The sequence below is a fragment of the Lepisosteus oculatus genome, unplaced genomic scaffold (assembly GCF_040954835.1).
Source record: "Lepisosteus oculatus isolate fLepOcu1 unplaced genomic scaffold, fLepOcu1.hap2 HAP2_SCAFFOLD_78, whole genome shotgun sequence".
Classification (NCBI taxonomy): Eukaryota; Metazoa; Chordata; class Actinopteri; order Semionotiformes; family Lepisosteidae; genus Lepisosteus; species Lepisosteus oculatus.
Window position 1 is genome coordinate 470396 of NW_027168341.1, and position 14371 is coordinate 484766.

The window sequence follows — 14371 nt, forward strand, 5'->3', positions numbered from 1 at the left end:
TTTGGCATTTTTCATCATTTTCCAGAAAGTGGTTGCAAGCCCGATATCATGCGAAGAAACTTCAGGATTCGGGGATCAGTCAATGGATTTTCTTCAAAGTTGGATTTTTGCACTCTGTGGACCAAGAGATGTTGTTCTATAATGTTGTTTTTTTTTTCAAATTTAAAAATATCATTTTTTCATGGAGCTTTGAATGGGATGGATTCACCCTCCTTTAGCTAGGACAGAGCTCCAGGAGCCTGGGTAGGATTCTAGCTTTCTCCCCTTGCAGGCACCTGGCACAGAAGACAATATTTTTTTCCTTAAAATCTTTTTTTTTGTGTTCCTTGTTGTTCCAAACTTAATTTTAATCACTTTTAATTAGAGATTTTATTAAAAATAGTGCAATAAATGACTAATTTCACAAAAATTAATGTAATATAAAACGGATGTTTTCAACTTTATTGTAGTGTTTTAGAAACTAATATGTCTTCAAAAATGGTTGTTTTTCACACCTATGAATGAAAACTGTTGTTATATGATGTTTTTTTTTTCAAATTTTAAATGATCATTTTTTCATGGAGCTTTGAAGGGGATGGATTCACCCTCCTTTAGCCAGGACAGAGCTCCAGGAGCCTGGGTAGGATTCTAGCTTTCTCCCCTTGCAGGCACCTGGCACAGAAGACATCATTTTTTTCCTTAAAATCTTTTTTTTTTGTGTTCCTTGTTGCTCCAAACTTAATTCTATTCACTTTTAATTAGAGATTATATTAAAAATAGTGCAATAAATGACTAATTTCACTAAAAATACTAAAAGTAATATAAAACGGATGTTTTTAACTTTATTGTAGTGTTTTAGAAACTAATATGTCTTCATAAATTGTTATTTTTCACTCCTAGGAATGAAAGCTGTTGTTATATGATGTTTATTTTCAAATTTTGAAAAAGCAAAGGATTCTAGCTTTCTCCCCTTGCAGGCATCGGACACAGAGAACCTCATGGTTTTCCTAAAAATCATTTTTTATGTTCCGTGGTGTTCCAAACTTAGTTTTAATCAATTTTAATTTGTTATGTTACAAACAGGGTAATAAAGTCTTAATTGGACTATAACTAATGTCATATTGTCTGCTACAAAACTGATATTTTCAGCTCTATTGTAGAGATTCTAGAATCAACTAATAAAGAATTGAAATAAAAAAAGGGCATAAGAAGACATTACCAACAACGACCACAAGATGGAGATATTTTCCAAAGAGGCAAGAGGGGCAAAGCTGCGATAAGGTAAAATCATTTTTTGAAAGAGATTGTTGTCAGAATGCACATCCGTATCCCAAACAGAATCTCTAGTAAAATATGATCATTTGTGAAACAGGCAAATGAGTGTCAGCTACAATATGATTGCTACATATCTGCATTTGTTGGTATTTAAGGAGTAAGAGTGCAGGTTTAAACCTGCGATCCAGTGTGTTGAAGAATTTCACAACACTACCTCTAGCACATATGGAAATAAATCCTCATAATGATTATTGCCCTGGGCATGTACCAAAAAATCAGTGAGCATATATATATATATCACTGGGTTGAAGCTAGAAACACAGAATAACTGCAAACACATCCTAAATACAGTGTTCCAGCACCTTTGACCTCATCCAGAACGTATCATTTCTTGAAAAGGATTGCTGTCCGAATGCACATCTGAATCCCAAACAGAATCTCTAGTAAAATACGATCATTTGTGAAACAGGCAAATGACTGTCTCAGGGGCCCATTTCTCATTGTCAGACACATGTATGCAATGCTTTCACTGTGCATTGAGCAATAGGGATCAAAAACACCGCAGGTAAGGTTAGAAGTCATGTTCTATGATCATTTCTTTCAGCATTAGGGACTAAATATACTAAACGTATGATGCTAAAATGTTATTTTTACATATATTAATGTAATAAATGATTGCTTATGCTTTATAAACAAATCTAATTATAATAAAAGCTTAAGTTTTGTATTTATCTTGTACCATAGAACATGATTTTCTTTGTATTTCAAGCCCACAAAGTGTCCAAATGATGCACCTTTGATGCTCCAGATGATCTTTTTCTTTTTTTTCCCTCGTACTCGAGGGTCAATTTCCTGTTCCACACGCGATTTCAACATTTTCCTTGGGAGATGTCAAGCCAGCAAGCCACTGCTGTGGTTCAGTGGCCAGCGTGGAGTTCAGTGGCCCTGTTGTACACAGAAAGCACATTGAGCTCCTTGGACATGAAAAGTTCCAGATAAAAGCCATTTGTCATCCTTTCTCTTGGTGTCGATGTTGCTATTGTATGTAAAGGTGGCAACTTGCTCAGCGAGCAGGCAGAGCACACACCGAATGCAGATGTGTCTGAGTGGTGTGTCCAAGTGGCTGCAAAAGGACAGCACTCCTGGGGCGCTGCGGCTTAGTTGGTTAAAGCGCCTGTCTAGTAAACAGGAGGCCCTGGGTCTGAATCCCAGTGGATAACCGCCTACGGCTAGACTTAATTAAATGCAAGTATTCATTTCCTGTCTTTAACGCGACTTGTTTTTCTTAAAATTGATGGAATTTGCAAAACATGAAATACAAACATTGCTAATCAGCGCTAGCGGCTGGCAAAAAAAAAGAAGTCAGCAATGTTTTTTTTCTTTAACCTTAACCCTGCTAATGGAGAAGAGTTAAACGACCGAGTCTATGCAGCTTAAACGGTGCTCATGTCGCGTTCTTAGCTGAAAGGGTGGTAAATCACGCTCACCCCAGTCCTTAATCTTTTAAAGAGGATACAAAATTGAACCTAGTCGCCACATCACATACATCCTGTTCAACGATAAAAAGGTGACATCTATCCTCGATCCAGAGTAAATCCCACGTTGAGGGCATCTTTTTTTTCACTTTACCGTGAATCGGGCTCGGCTGCACAGAGGAGAGAGCAGAGCAATGAGGTCACGGGGACAGGGGAGTCACACGCTGGCGGTTTAAACACGCGGAAGAAAACTGAGGGATCCACAGTATGTGGACCCTCCGTGCGCCATCAGTCCACACTCTGGACTCTGAATCCTGCCATCCAAGTTAAGATCTCGGCGGAACCTGAGGCGCAGTTCCTTCTTAAAACGTAATCTGGTGAGCATTTCTAGAATCGTACTTGTATAGATGCAGCCTTTAATGTGTTGCTAGGTTAAAATTGATGACTTCTTGAACTTCAGTAGGCAACTGCCCTCTTGATTTCGGATTTAATTTCTTTATTACAGGGGCGCTGTTATGAAGACAGAGTCATGTTCAGGTACTTTGCTTGATGGAGGAAGCATATTTCGGACTCTGTGATCTGCTCACCTGGAAAGGTCTGCTGTACTACTACAAGAGAGAAGTAGAGTCTGGAAGAATGGACAATTTTATGATGCTTTGGAAGATAATGTTTTTTTTTTCTTTGAAATCGAAATGAATCAGAATATCAGTGCAAAAGACAAACTCTTGGTTTGGTTTAAAGAGATATGGTTTTAAAACAGACAAGATGTAGAAAACAGGTGTTTCTCACTTTTGGAAAAGAATGGACCGGGGGTAATATTTTACTAGTTGCAGTGCTGATCTCACTGGGTTACAGTCCTGCAGTGTCACACCAGGGCCAGTGGCGCAATGGATAACGTGTCTGACTACGAATCAGGAGATTGCAGGTTCGACTCCTGCCTGGCTCGGGTCGTTTTTAAACGCATCGGGCTACTCCCTAAGTAGTCTGTGCTACTTACTGCATTGTAATCGTACCCAGTAAGATATTTCCTTCATGTAAATGAACTGCAACTGACAGCTTTAGAAAAACACCTGGGCTCAGTACGGTGCTGAGAGCTCAGCGTTGCTGTTCTAATTAGCACGCACTGCATCGGCTATGAGCCCGAACCTTTCAATTATTCCGATCAGTAAGTCAACACGTAGTCCACATGAACGGTAGAAATATTCTCTTGTCTGTCTCTTGTTTGTATAGAACTGAATGTCCCTGACAATGTACTGTTAGTTTTAATTGAAGAACGGCATTTGTGTTCAAATATACCAGACAAGTTTACGTAACTGCTCATGCGACACTCAGTTGTAATTAGTCAAGAAATAAAGTCGAACAACAGCTGCGGGTTTGATTCTGAACGTATGAGATTGCAGCGCCTTTTACTTTCATTGACAAATGATAGAGATTCGAAGAGAGATCCTTCAGACCAGCAAGCAAACCCACGGCTATTTCGGTTTTCTATCTAGGCAACGTTGGTGTCTGCAATAGCATACATGAAAGCGTGATGCAATTTCTGTGGCTACATTTGTTGCACGTCATGCACAGTAAGAGTGTTTCTAACACCAAATAAAAAGTCAACAATTAGCGATCACGCCTTCTCCTCAGTTAACCCACTGAAACCCTTGCTGTTAACAGTTCTTTACTGCCTGCTTTACCAGCACCTACATATCGTGTCGGTTCTTTCAGCTTTATTCATTAGGTTTTCAAAGGCATAAGTAGAGCACCAGAGGTGCGAACGCAAAATGCGTGGTTATCTGAAGAATTGATTTCCACGGCAGCGGGTCCAAACGATTTCGCGTTTTTATAGTACCAGGAAAGGAGAAGCGGCACTTCGCCTCTGCCGCGCAGGCACAAGGCGACGTGCGGCAGACGCCGGAGTCGGCAGGTTTCGAACCTGCGCGGGGAAGCCCCAACGCATTTCGAGCCCATCACCTTAACCACTCGAGCACGACAAATGCGAGCTCAATGCCGCCGCATTCCTCCTATAATCAAACACGGACTGCGAGGTGGCTGCGGAAACCTTTTTAAAGTTGGTCTTCGTTAAAAAAAATACCTTTCCAAGATTCGTGCCGGCAGACAGACACGCCTCAGAGGGTTTAAGGCTGGCTTCACGTTCAAATGGTAAAGTCCCCCAGTCCGGATGTCAAAATGCAACTTTGGCAGACAGAAAAAACATCAACAAACCAAAAATGTGGACAAGGATTTTACAAGCTGCACCACACTGCACTTTCAAAAGCATTTACATTCGTGTTAGACGCAGGAATTGCCTTTGATTTGCGCGCTTACGATCGCCATGGAAAACGAAACAAAACTAAAGCCCTCAGCTCCTGCACTTGATTATAATCCCGTTACGTGTCGAAGCAGGAATTTACGTCATCCTACCACTGCAACACGGGGAATAGAGGGAAATGAGCACAAGCTACGAATTGTCTCTAATCAGTCCCTACAGTTGTAAGATGCCTGGAAGCGTGCACCCCCATCATTAATCTTTGCGCATCTGTGCAAGGTAAACTCTGGAGCAGTCTCTGAAACGGCTCAAAGGAAACACGTGATTGATTCCATGTGCATCTGGGGTTCATTTCTTATTTACATTTAATTCAAGGGAAAGGCTTGGGTCAGTTTCAGACGGCCTCCAACAGCGAGATTCAAGCGCCCCACCTTCAGCCTAATCTGCGCCGCCAGAACGCCAACGGCTCCTCTGGTCTCCGGGGTGCGGTTGTGACCCCGTAACCTAAAGTGTTGGTGGCAGACAAATGGAGACTAACAGGTGATGTCCTAGGACATGACTACATTGTGACACTCGGTGGGGATGGTGACCATTGCTTGGAAAAGAGTGCAAGGCCCCTTTAGAAAAACATTTTGTTAACAGGCATTCTGCCTCAGCCTAAACACCTATAGCTTGCAAAGCGCATGCTATTAGACAGGCACCTCTGCAAGACCTTAAGAGTCTCTTAAACTAGTGATAGTAAGGTGTTCCCAATGGGCGATGTTTGGCTTTCAAATCATCTCTCTGTGGAAGCGCCGCGATGCAGCTGTTTAAGGCTTAGAAGCAGCTGACTGTTTCACTACCTAGCTGATTACTGTCAGTCAGGGAGCTCAGAGGTGAAAAGCCTGTCTGAGAGACAATTCGCCGTCGATCAGTTCAATATGTTCCGTACCAACTCGGCGCACCTGAGATCATCTTGGTAGCTGTGTAGCTCAGATGAGTGAGAGCGTGTGTGTGTGTGTGTACCACCGTGATTGGATGCCGGTCCTTCTCAGGTCACAGTAAACCTTCTGCTGCCTAACTTTCCCCAGTGTGCCCCAGTGGCCTAATGGATAAGGCACTGGCTTCCTAAGCCAGGGATTGTGGGTTCGAGTCCCATCTGGGGTGCTCCTGTCCCATTTTGAGCGTACAAATGTCCTTGTGATTTGCAAAGCTGCAACCCCACCTTACTCAGTGAGCGTCTCTGCTTTTCTCTCACATACAGTTGGGAGAAAGACTTTTGTAAACAGCCCTTCGGAATGATGTGGATTTCTGCATGAATGGCTCCTAACATGTGATCTTATCTTTATCTAAGTCATAATAATTAATAAAGAGAGTCTGATTTAACAAACAACACACGCCCAACATTTGACATTGCTGTTTCTTTATTGACCAAATGGTTAAAACAATCAAGGTCATTGATGGAAAAAGTACGTGAACCCTTATATTAAGGAGCTAGTGGAACCTCCTTTATGACAAAAACCTCAACCCCTACTTTCTGTAGCGGCTGGTCAGACCTGAGCAGCGGTTAGGATGTATTTTGGCCTATTCCTCTATGAAAAACTGTTTCAGTCATGTATATTTTTGGGATGTCTTGCGCTGAACGGCCTGCTTCAGATCACGCCACAGTACTTCAATGGGATTGGGGTCAGGACTCTTACTTGGCCATCCCAAAATACGGAATTTCTTCTGTTTCAGCCACTCTGTTGTTGATGTACTCCTTTGTTTTTGTCATGCTGCATGACCCAGCGTCTTTCGAGTTTTAGATCACAGGCAGACACCCTGACATTCTGCTGTAGATTTTCCTGATACATCTTGGAATTCATCGGTCCCTCGATGATTGCAAGCCGTACAGCCTCCGCCATGCTTCCCAGGTGGGATGAGGTTTTGGAGTTGGTATGCAGTGTTTTGTTATCTCCAAACATAACGCTGTGCACATTTACCAACAAGTTCAACTTTTGTCACGTCTGTCCACAGAACATTGTTCCAGGAGTTGCTGTGGAACATCCATGTGGTCTTTAGCAAACTTGAGAGGGGCAGTGGTGGTTTTTTTGGGGGGGAGAGCAGTGGTTTCCTCCATGGTGACCTCGCATGATCACCACTCCTGTTCAGATTTCTTCTTATGGTGGACTCATAAACACAGACATAAGACAAAGTCAACCACCTGTTCGCTAGATCCCATCCCCACTCAGCTAGTCAAAGATTCCCTCGAAGGACTGGCAGGACCTATAATTAGTATGATGAATGCATCGCTTGCGTCAGGCGTTGTACCTGATCAATTTAAGGTAGCGGTTGTTAGACCGCTCCTTAAGAAGTCAAATTTGGATCCACAAGTTCTTAACAACTACAGGCCTGTCTCAAAGGTCCCATTTCAATCTAAAAGTCTTGGGAGAATAGTTGTTGCCCAACGTCAATCGTATCTGGATTCAAATAATATACTTGAGAAATTTCAGTCTGGTTTCTGAAACTGCATTAACAAGAGTCGTAAATGATATTCTCTTAGCTACTGATGCGGGGAATGCAACAGTGCTTGTGCTTCTAGATCTTAGAGCTGCCTTTGACACGGTTGACCTCTCTGTTTTGTTACACAGGCTTGAGTTTGAGGTTGGCTTATCTGGAACCGTCCTTCAGTGGTTTACTTCACATTTTACTCATCGTTTTCATTATGTTCAAATATCTAATAATTGTACTGCTTCATCAATGTCACCAGTTCAATTTGGGGTACCAGAAGATCAGTGCTGGGACCAATATTGCTCTCTCTCTCTACATGCTGCTGCTAGGTAGGATAATCCGAAAAAATAATATGAACTTTCATTCATATGCTGATTGCACTCAAATAAACATTTTGTTTACACCAAACGACAGCTCTTCTATTATCACTTTAGTTAAATGCATTAATGAAGGAAATACTTGGATGTGTGAAAACTTTTTGTTACTCAACTCTGAGAAAACTGAGGATCTGTTGATCGGAGGCAACAATACTGATAGGACTACTATAACTTCAGCACTTAACTCAGAGGATTTAAACATTTGCCTCAAAGAGACAGCACGTTACCTAGGTGGAATATTAGACACAAGGTTCTTAACAACTTGCATTGTTAAGTGCCTTGGGAAGCCCTTGTTGTGAAAGGCGCTATATAGAAATACATTGATTTGAACTGAATTGACAATGTAAAATGTTGTGTGTGTTGTTTGTTAAACAAGACTGTCTTTATTTATAAAAAAATAAAAGGAATTTGCTAGGAATGCAAACGTTAGGTTGCGCTTCTTCATGCTGCATCGTCGGCATGAGTGGAGCTTTTTAAACGTCTGTACTTACTGCGCCCCATAAGAAATCGTTTGTCCCCGTTCAAAAGCGATTGTGCGATGTCCTGCAGTGTTCGCAAAGCAAACCTTTGACAGTTTGAAAAGAGGAATTTATTCTGCTTCCTGTGCGTGCGTGCAGTAGTTACAAAGTTGAACGTCTTTACATGATCTGCTGCAGTTTTCAGTGGGAGGGCTTTGTCAGATGGCTTGGAAAAACGCACTGTGTTTCGGCTCGGGAAACATCATGAGAAGTGTCCTGCATGTTTTCTGTGTATAGCTGTCTTTTAACGCATACAGAATTCATTCGAAATCATTGGATTCTCCAATTAACAAGGGTCCCTTAAAGGATGAGTCAAAGTAACGTCTAATCGGATTAGTTTCCTTAGAGCTGGTTCAGAGTTTGCTCAAGAGTTTACCTTTCACAGATGCGCAAAGAAGAATGTTGGGGGTGCACGCTTCAAGGTGCCTTTCAGCTGTAGGGAGTGATTCGAGACGATTCGTGGCGTGTGCTCGTTCCCATATACCATACGCCCCGGGGTGCAGTGCTAGGATGACGTACAATACCGCTTGGGCACGTAACGGCGTTATATGCAAGTGCGGGACGTGAGGGTTTTCGTTTGTTCGTTTTGTTTTGCTCTGCTTTGCTTTGTTTCATGGTCAAGAGGCGTAAGGTAAGTCGTAATCCAGGGAGAACACTGGTGGCAAACAGTCCGAGGTGAGAGGCGAGGTCCAAAGTCGAAAAGGCAGAAGGGGAGTCCAATATCCAGAATAAACGAGGTAATGGAAAAAACGCCAGGTAGAGCTCTCAAGGAGTAGACTCAATACCAGCGGGAAGCAGGTAAAGATGGTAAAAATAGCACTGCGTACCGCACGGTGGAGTGTGTGCAGGTGGGTTAACTCGTGCGGCGGCGTTTGTTAATAATCACCCACTGCTGGTGCTGATTAGATCGCTTAAGAGTTGGTCTTAACTGCCTGGCGGTCATGACAAGCTCCTCTTTAAGCTGTGGTTTAGTTTTGCATTCATGTGTTTCTAGAGCAGTTATTTATGGGGGTGGGTGGGTCTTTCACAGAGGCTCAGGACAAATCCCCTGCATGAAAGTCTACTGTGTGCGTTCAAACAGGTCAAGAGCCAGGCAGGAGGACAATGGACAGAAGCAGCAACGAACTAAAAATAAAAGAACGAATATGAAAAAGCCACCATCTTTTTCTTTTTGACATTTTCCGACTTTCATGCAAGCCAGGACAAAGTTGCTCGTAGCTACTTGTGGATTCAAATACTCTATCGAGTGCTTTGATGAGTTTTTGCAATTTGATTGTCGTCCTGTCAGCCTGTTTCTGTTTTTTTTTTCAATCTAGTGATGGAAAGTAAGAGGGAAATGATGGAGCAATCAATAACCGCTCCGGAAAAATGGCAGAAAGAAATGGCCCGTCACTAAGGACATTTGTGAAGCAGAGGAGTGACATCACCACAAAGGCGACTTATTCTGCTGATCGTTTTGGTGAATAATGATTGAGGCACGTTAAGAGAAAGGTAGCTGCGTCAGCATGCTTAGGCTGCAAAGGATAAAGCAAAGGTTTACTCCATGCTGAAAAGAGAAGAAAAGAAGCACAACGTTTCGGCTGTGGAGCCTTCTGCTCCATCTTCTTTAGCGATGGTGATGATGTTTACATTGGAAAAACTGAGACACGCATACTGGAGGGGCTTGAACCACCAACTTTTCAGTTAACAGCCAAATGTACTAACCGATTGCACCACAGAGTCTGACGGTCTTTTGTGCTCCCTACATTTGCAGGTTTATGGTCAAAGAAAACAATCGTTTGCGCTTCTTGTAGCCAGCAATATTTTTTCACTGACAACCAAGAAATTGATTTCATCTTTCACAAAATGTATGGATTTCTTCAAAAACAAGTTATTCCAGAAAGGAAATGAATTCTTGCATTAAACTGAACAAAGCTGTACATGTTTGTCTGAAATGATACATTTGGCACAACAAGACACGGAGAGAGGCACCGCTGGTATTCAGACCCAGGATCGCCTGCTTACTAGGCAGGCACTTTAAGCCACTAGGGAGCACCGCACTTTTACAGACACTTGGACACATCTGCGCTCGGTGTGCACTTAACATAATCTCTGAGCCCGTTGCCTCTTTCCCGTTTAATAGCAGAACTGACGCCAAGAGAAATGATGAGAAATGGCATTTATCGAGCACTTTTCATGTCCAAGGAGCTCAATGCCCTTGACACCTCCCCAAGGCGACGGAGCTGTGCATTCTTTGGCGACACCATTTTTTCTTTTGTTTAATTTCTATACTTATTGGTAGAATAAAAACGATATGTCATGTACTGTAAGGTAAATGTCTCTTTTCATGGGGAAAGCTAGCACCAGAAAATGTTGTGTTTAGAAGAAGTGATTTAACATGACACGTGACCTAATTTACCGGAGCAAAAGCTCACCCAGCAAGCCCTGCTTTACTTCTACAGGAGAGAAGTACTGTAGAGTCTGCAAGATGTTCAGCTGGGTAGCTACGTCAGCATGCCTCGGCTGCAAAGGAACAAGTAATAGGTTTATTGCATGCTGAAAAGAGAAGAACGGAAACACAGCGTTTCAGCTGTGAGGTCTTCTCACACCTGAAGAAGCCTCACACCTGTAAAAGGCTCCATGGTTTTCTTTCTTCTCTTTTCAACATGGAATACACCTATTGTCTGCAAGATGTGACAATTTAATGGTGTTTTGGAAGAAAACCTTTTTTCTTTGAATTCAAAATCAATCGGAATTTCAGCACGACACAACACTTTTTCTGTTTTAAGGAGATGATATTTTAAACCTGATAAAAATAGTAGGAAACACAAGTTTCTTGCTGTGAAAATTTAGATGGGGAAGTGTACTACTAGTAGCAGTGTAGAGCTCTCTGTGGTGGAGTCCAAGCGCATGTTCTATGGGCCAGTGGCGTAATGAATAACGCGCCTGACTTTGGATCAGAAGATTGTAGGTCTGAGTCCTGCCTGGCTCGTAAGGCTTTTAAACCTCTCAGGTTCCTCGGTAACAGGTTGCCGTCATGTATATGAACTATAGAAAAGCATTTGCCACAACCCATAAATTAGCACGCAAGTGCGGGCTAGTTAACACAGAACTGTATGGAGATCATCTCCAGCTCCGAGCTCAATTGCAATGAAAAAACATGCAGAACAGAACTGGAGAGCAGCTGAATTTGTGCTCAGTAGGGTGGGGAGGACTCAGCATTGCTATTGTTCTAATTGGCATGAACTGCAGGGGATCTGAATCAGAACATGTCAGTTAGTTCGATCATTGCGTCAATATGTAGGCCACGTTAATACAGAATTATTACTTTGTCTGTCTCGTCTTTGTATATAGCTGAATGTCCCTGACAATTTCATGTTAGTTTTTAAGAACGACATTGGTGCTAATATATACATATATAGCATATAAGGAACACATAAACGTTTAGTCCATGCTGAAAAGATAAGAAAATCGCCACAACGTTTCATCTTGGAATAAATCTTTACTTGTTGTTTTGCAGCCTACCCATTCTGACCTAACTCCTCCCTTGAAATTCCCTAACAGATAAGGGTACGTAACGGCTCATGCCATGCTCAGTTGCAATTTGTCCCAAAACAAACAAGAACAGCAGCTGAGGGTTTGAGTTTGAACATGCACTGTATTAAAGCAGCTTTTATTTCCATTGATAAATGCTAGATATTCCTACAGAGATTCTCCAGGTGAGTAAGCGATTCCTGTTTCTGTTTCTATTTCTGTTTCATATATATATACAGTATATATATATGTTACATGTGTCTCTGCAATAGTATAAATGTGTTATACACTATCAGGGGCTGCTTTTTTGTGCACCTCATCTAGAACAAGGGTTTTTTTCATTTATGTTTGTGGACCTTCACCATTTGAGGAAGTTACAGGTATGGTGAGCAATGACTGACAATGGCACGTACTGCGTATTCCTCACAGAAGTGTAAGCAATTTGTTCTAAAAAACACCGGCTAAACTCCAACATCGTTAGCAATCTTATTACTTAAACAGAATTAACATCAATAAACTGTAAGGTGCTGGTACATGCGAGTAGATTTGATTTTCTATTAAACAAAAATGCAATTACAGCTCTAAAAAGGTCAACCTAGACTTCTGTAACAGATCTGTTCAGGTCATCGCTGTTCCTCTGACCTTGTGAGTCTTTGGAATTTTAAAAGTGTATTTTGCTTGCCTTTCATGTGGTCTGTGTACAAGTCACTGTGGCGTATGCGGTCCTACACAGCCTTGCTATAGACGTGACGAGCCTCCGCTATGTTGCAATGGAGAACAGGTTCAGTATGGAGCTGCCGAGAAAATTCAGCTGGAAAGCTCGTTGCAGAAAAGCATCGTTATCTGCGTCCAGCTGCAAAGCGTCACTAGTGGGTGCTGAAGAATCGATTTCACAGGCTGCGGGTCCAGGCGATTTAGAGTGTTAAAGGTCCCAGCGAAAACAAAACAGCGCTGGTCCTTTTACACGCACGCACGAGAGCAAATGCAAAGGACACCGTAGTCGGCAGGATTTGAACCTGCGCAGGGAGACCCAAACAGATTGCAGGTTTGTTGCCTTAACCACTCGGCCACGATTACAGCGAATACTGCAGCTGTTGGCGTCTTGCTACAATCGAACAGGGAGTGCGAGGCGGCGGCGGCGGCAACTTTTTTCAAGTTCGCTCTCCGTTTAAGAAACCTTTTACGCCATACGTGTAAGCAGACACACACACCTCAGAGGACTTAAGGGTGGCTTCAAGTTGGAATGATAAAGTCTCCCCGTTCGGACATGAAAATAGAACTTTCTTAGACAGAAAGAAATCAACAACGGAGACATGTGGACGACGATTTCAGTCACTGCACTTTGAATAGCATTTTTACTCGAGTTACAGGAGATGCACGAATGGCCCTTGACCTACGCTCTTACGAATGCCTTGGAACATTCAAAGAGAACAGCCCTCAAGTCTTGCGGTTTATTATAATGCTGTTGCGTGTCGAGGCAGTATTTGACTTCGTCCTACCGTTGAGACACGGGGCGTACTGTAAATGAACTGCACCTGACAGCTTTAGAAAAACACCTGGGCTCAGTACGGTGCTGAGAGCTCAGCGTTGCTGTTGTTCTAATTAGCACGCACTGCATCGGCTATGACCCGAACTTTTCAATTATTCTGATCAGTAAGTCAACACGTAGTCCACATGAAAGGTAGAAATATTCTCTTGTCTGTCTCTTGTTTTTATAGAACTGAATGTCCCTGACAATGTACTGTTAGTTTTAATTGAAGAACGGCATCTGTGTTCAAATATACCAGACAAGTTTACGTAACTGCTCATGCAACACTCAGTTGTAATTAGTCAAGAAATAAAGTCGAACAACAGCTGCGAGTTTGATTCTGAACGTATGAGATTGCAGCGCCTTTTACTTCCATTGACAAATGATAGATATTCGAAGAGAGATCCTTCAGACCAGCAAGCAAACCCACGGCTATTTCGGTTTTCTATCTAGGCAACGTTGGTGTCTGCAATAGCAGACATGAAAGCGTGATGCAATTTCTGTGGCTACATTTGTTGCACGTCATGCACAGTAAGAGTGTTTCTAACACCAAATACAAAGTCAACAATTAGCGATCACGCCTTCTCCTCAGTTAACCCACTGAAACCCTTGCTGTTAACAGTTCTTTACTGCGTGCTTTACGAGCACCTACATATCGTGTCGGTTCTTTCAGCTTTATTCATTAGGTTTTCAAAGGCATAAATAGAGCACCAGAGGTGCGAACACAAAGTGTGTGGGTATCTGAAGAACTGATTCTTCTGATGACTACAGAGAGCTCGCCGCTGCCGCATTCCTCCTTTAATCTAACACGGAGTGCGAGGTGGCTGCGGAAACTTTTTCTAAGTCGCTCTCCGTTAAAAAAAAAAATTCCTTTCACAAAATACGTGCCGGCAGACAGACACGCCTCAGAGGGTTTAAGGCTGGCTTCACGTTCAAATGATAAAGTCTCCCCGTCCGGATGTCAAAATGCAACTTTGGCAGAC

At 42.5% G+C, this 14371-nt stretch overlaps 3 non-coding genes across 3 annotated transcripts; 2 read left to right on the forward strand and 1 right to left on the reverse strand.

The window, feature by feature from the left end:
* The first annotated feature begins 3602 nt into the window (after nucleotides 1–3602).
* On the forward strand, nucleotides 3603–3675 carry trnar-acg (transfer RNA arginine (anticodon ACG)). The gene has a single exon. It is a non-coding gene; the product is annotated as a tRNA-Arg (tRNA).
* A 2381-nt stretch (nucleotides 3676–6056) lies between these two features.
* trnar-ccu (transfer RNA arginine (anticodon CCU)) lies at nucleotides 6057–6129 on the forward strand. The gene has a single exon. It is a non-coding gene; the product is annotated as a tRNA-Arg (tRNA).
* Nucleotides 6130–12855: 6726 nt separating this feature from the next.
* On the reverse strand, nucleotides 12856–12937 carry trnaa-ugc (transfer RNA alanine (anticodon UGC)). The gene has a single exon. It is a non-coding gene; the product is annotated as a tRNA-Ala (tRNA).
* Between the last annotated feature and the right edge of the window lie 1434 nt (nucleotides 12938–14371).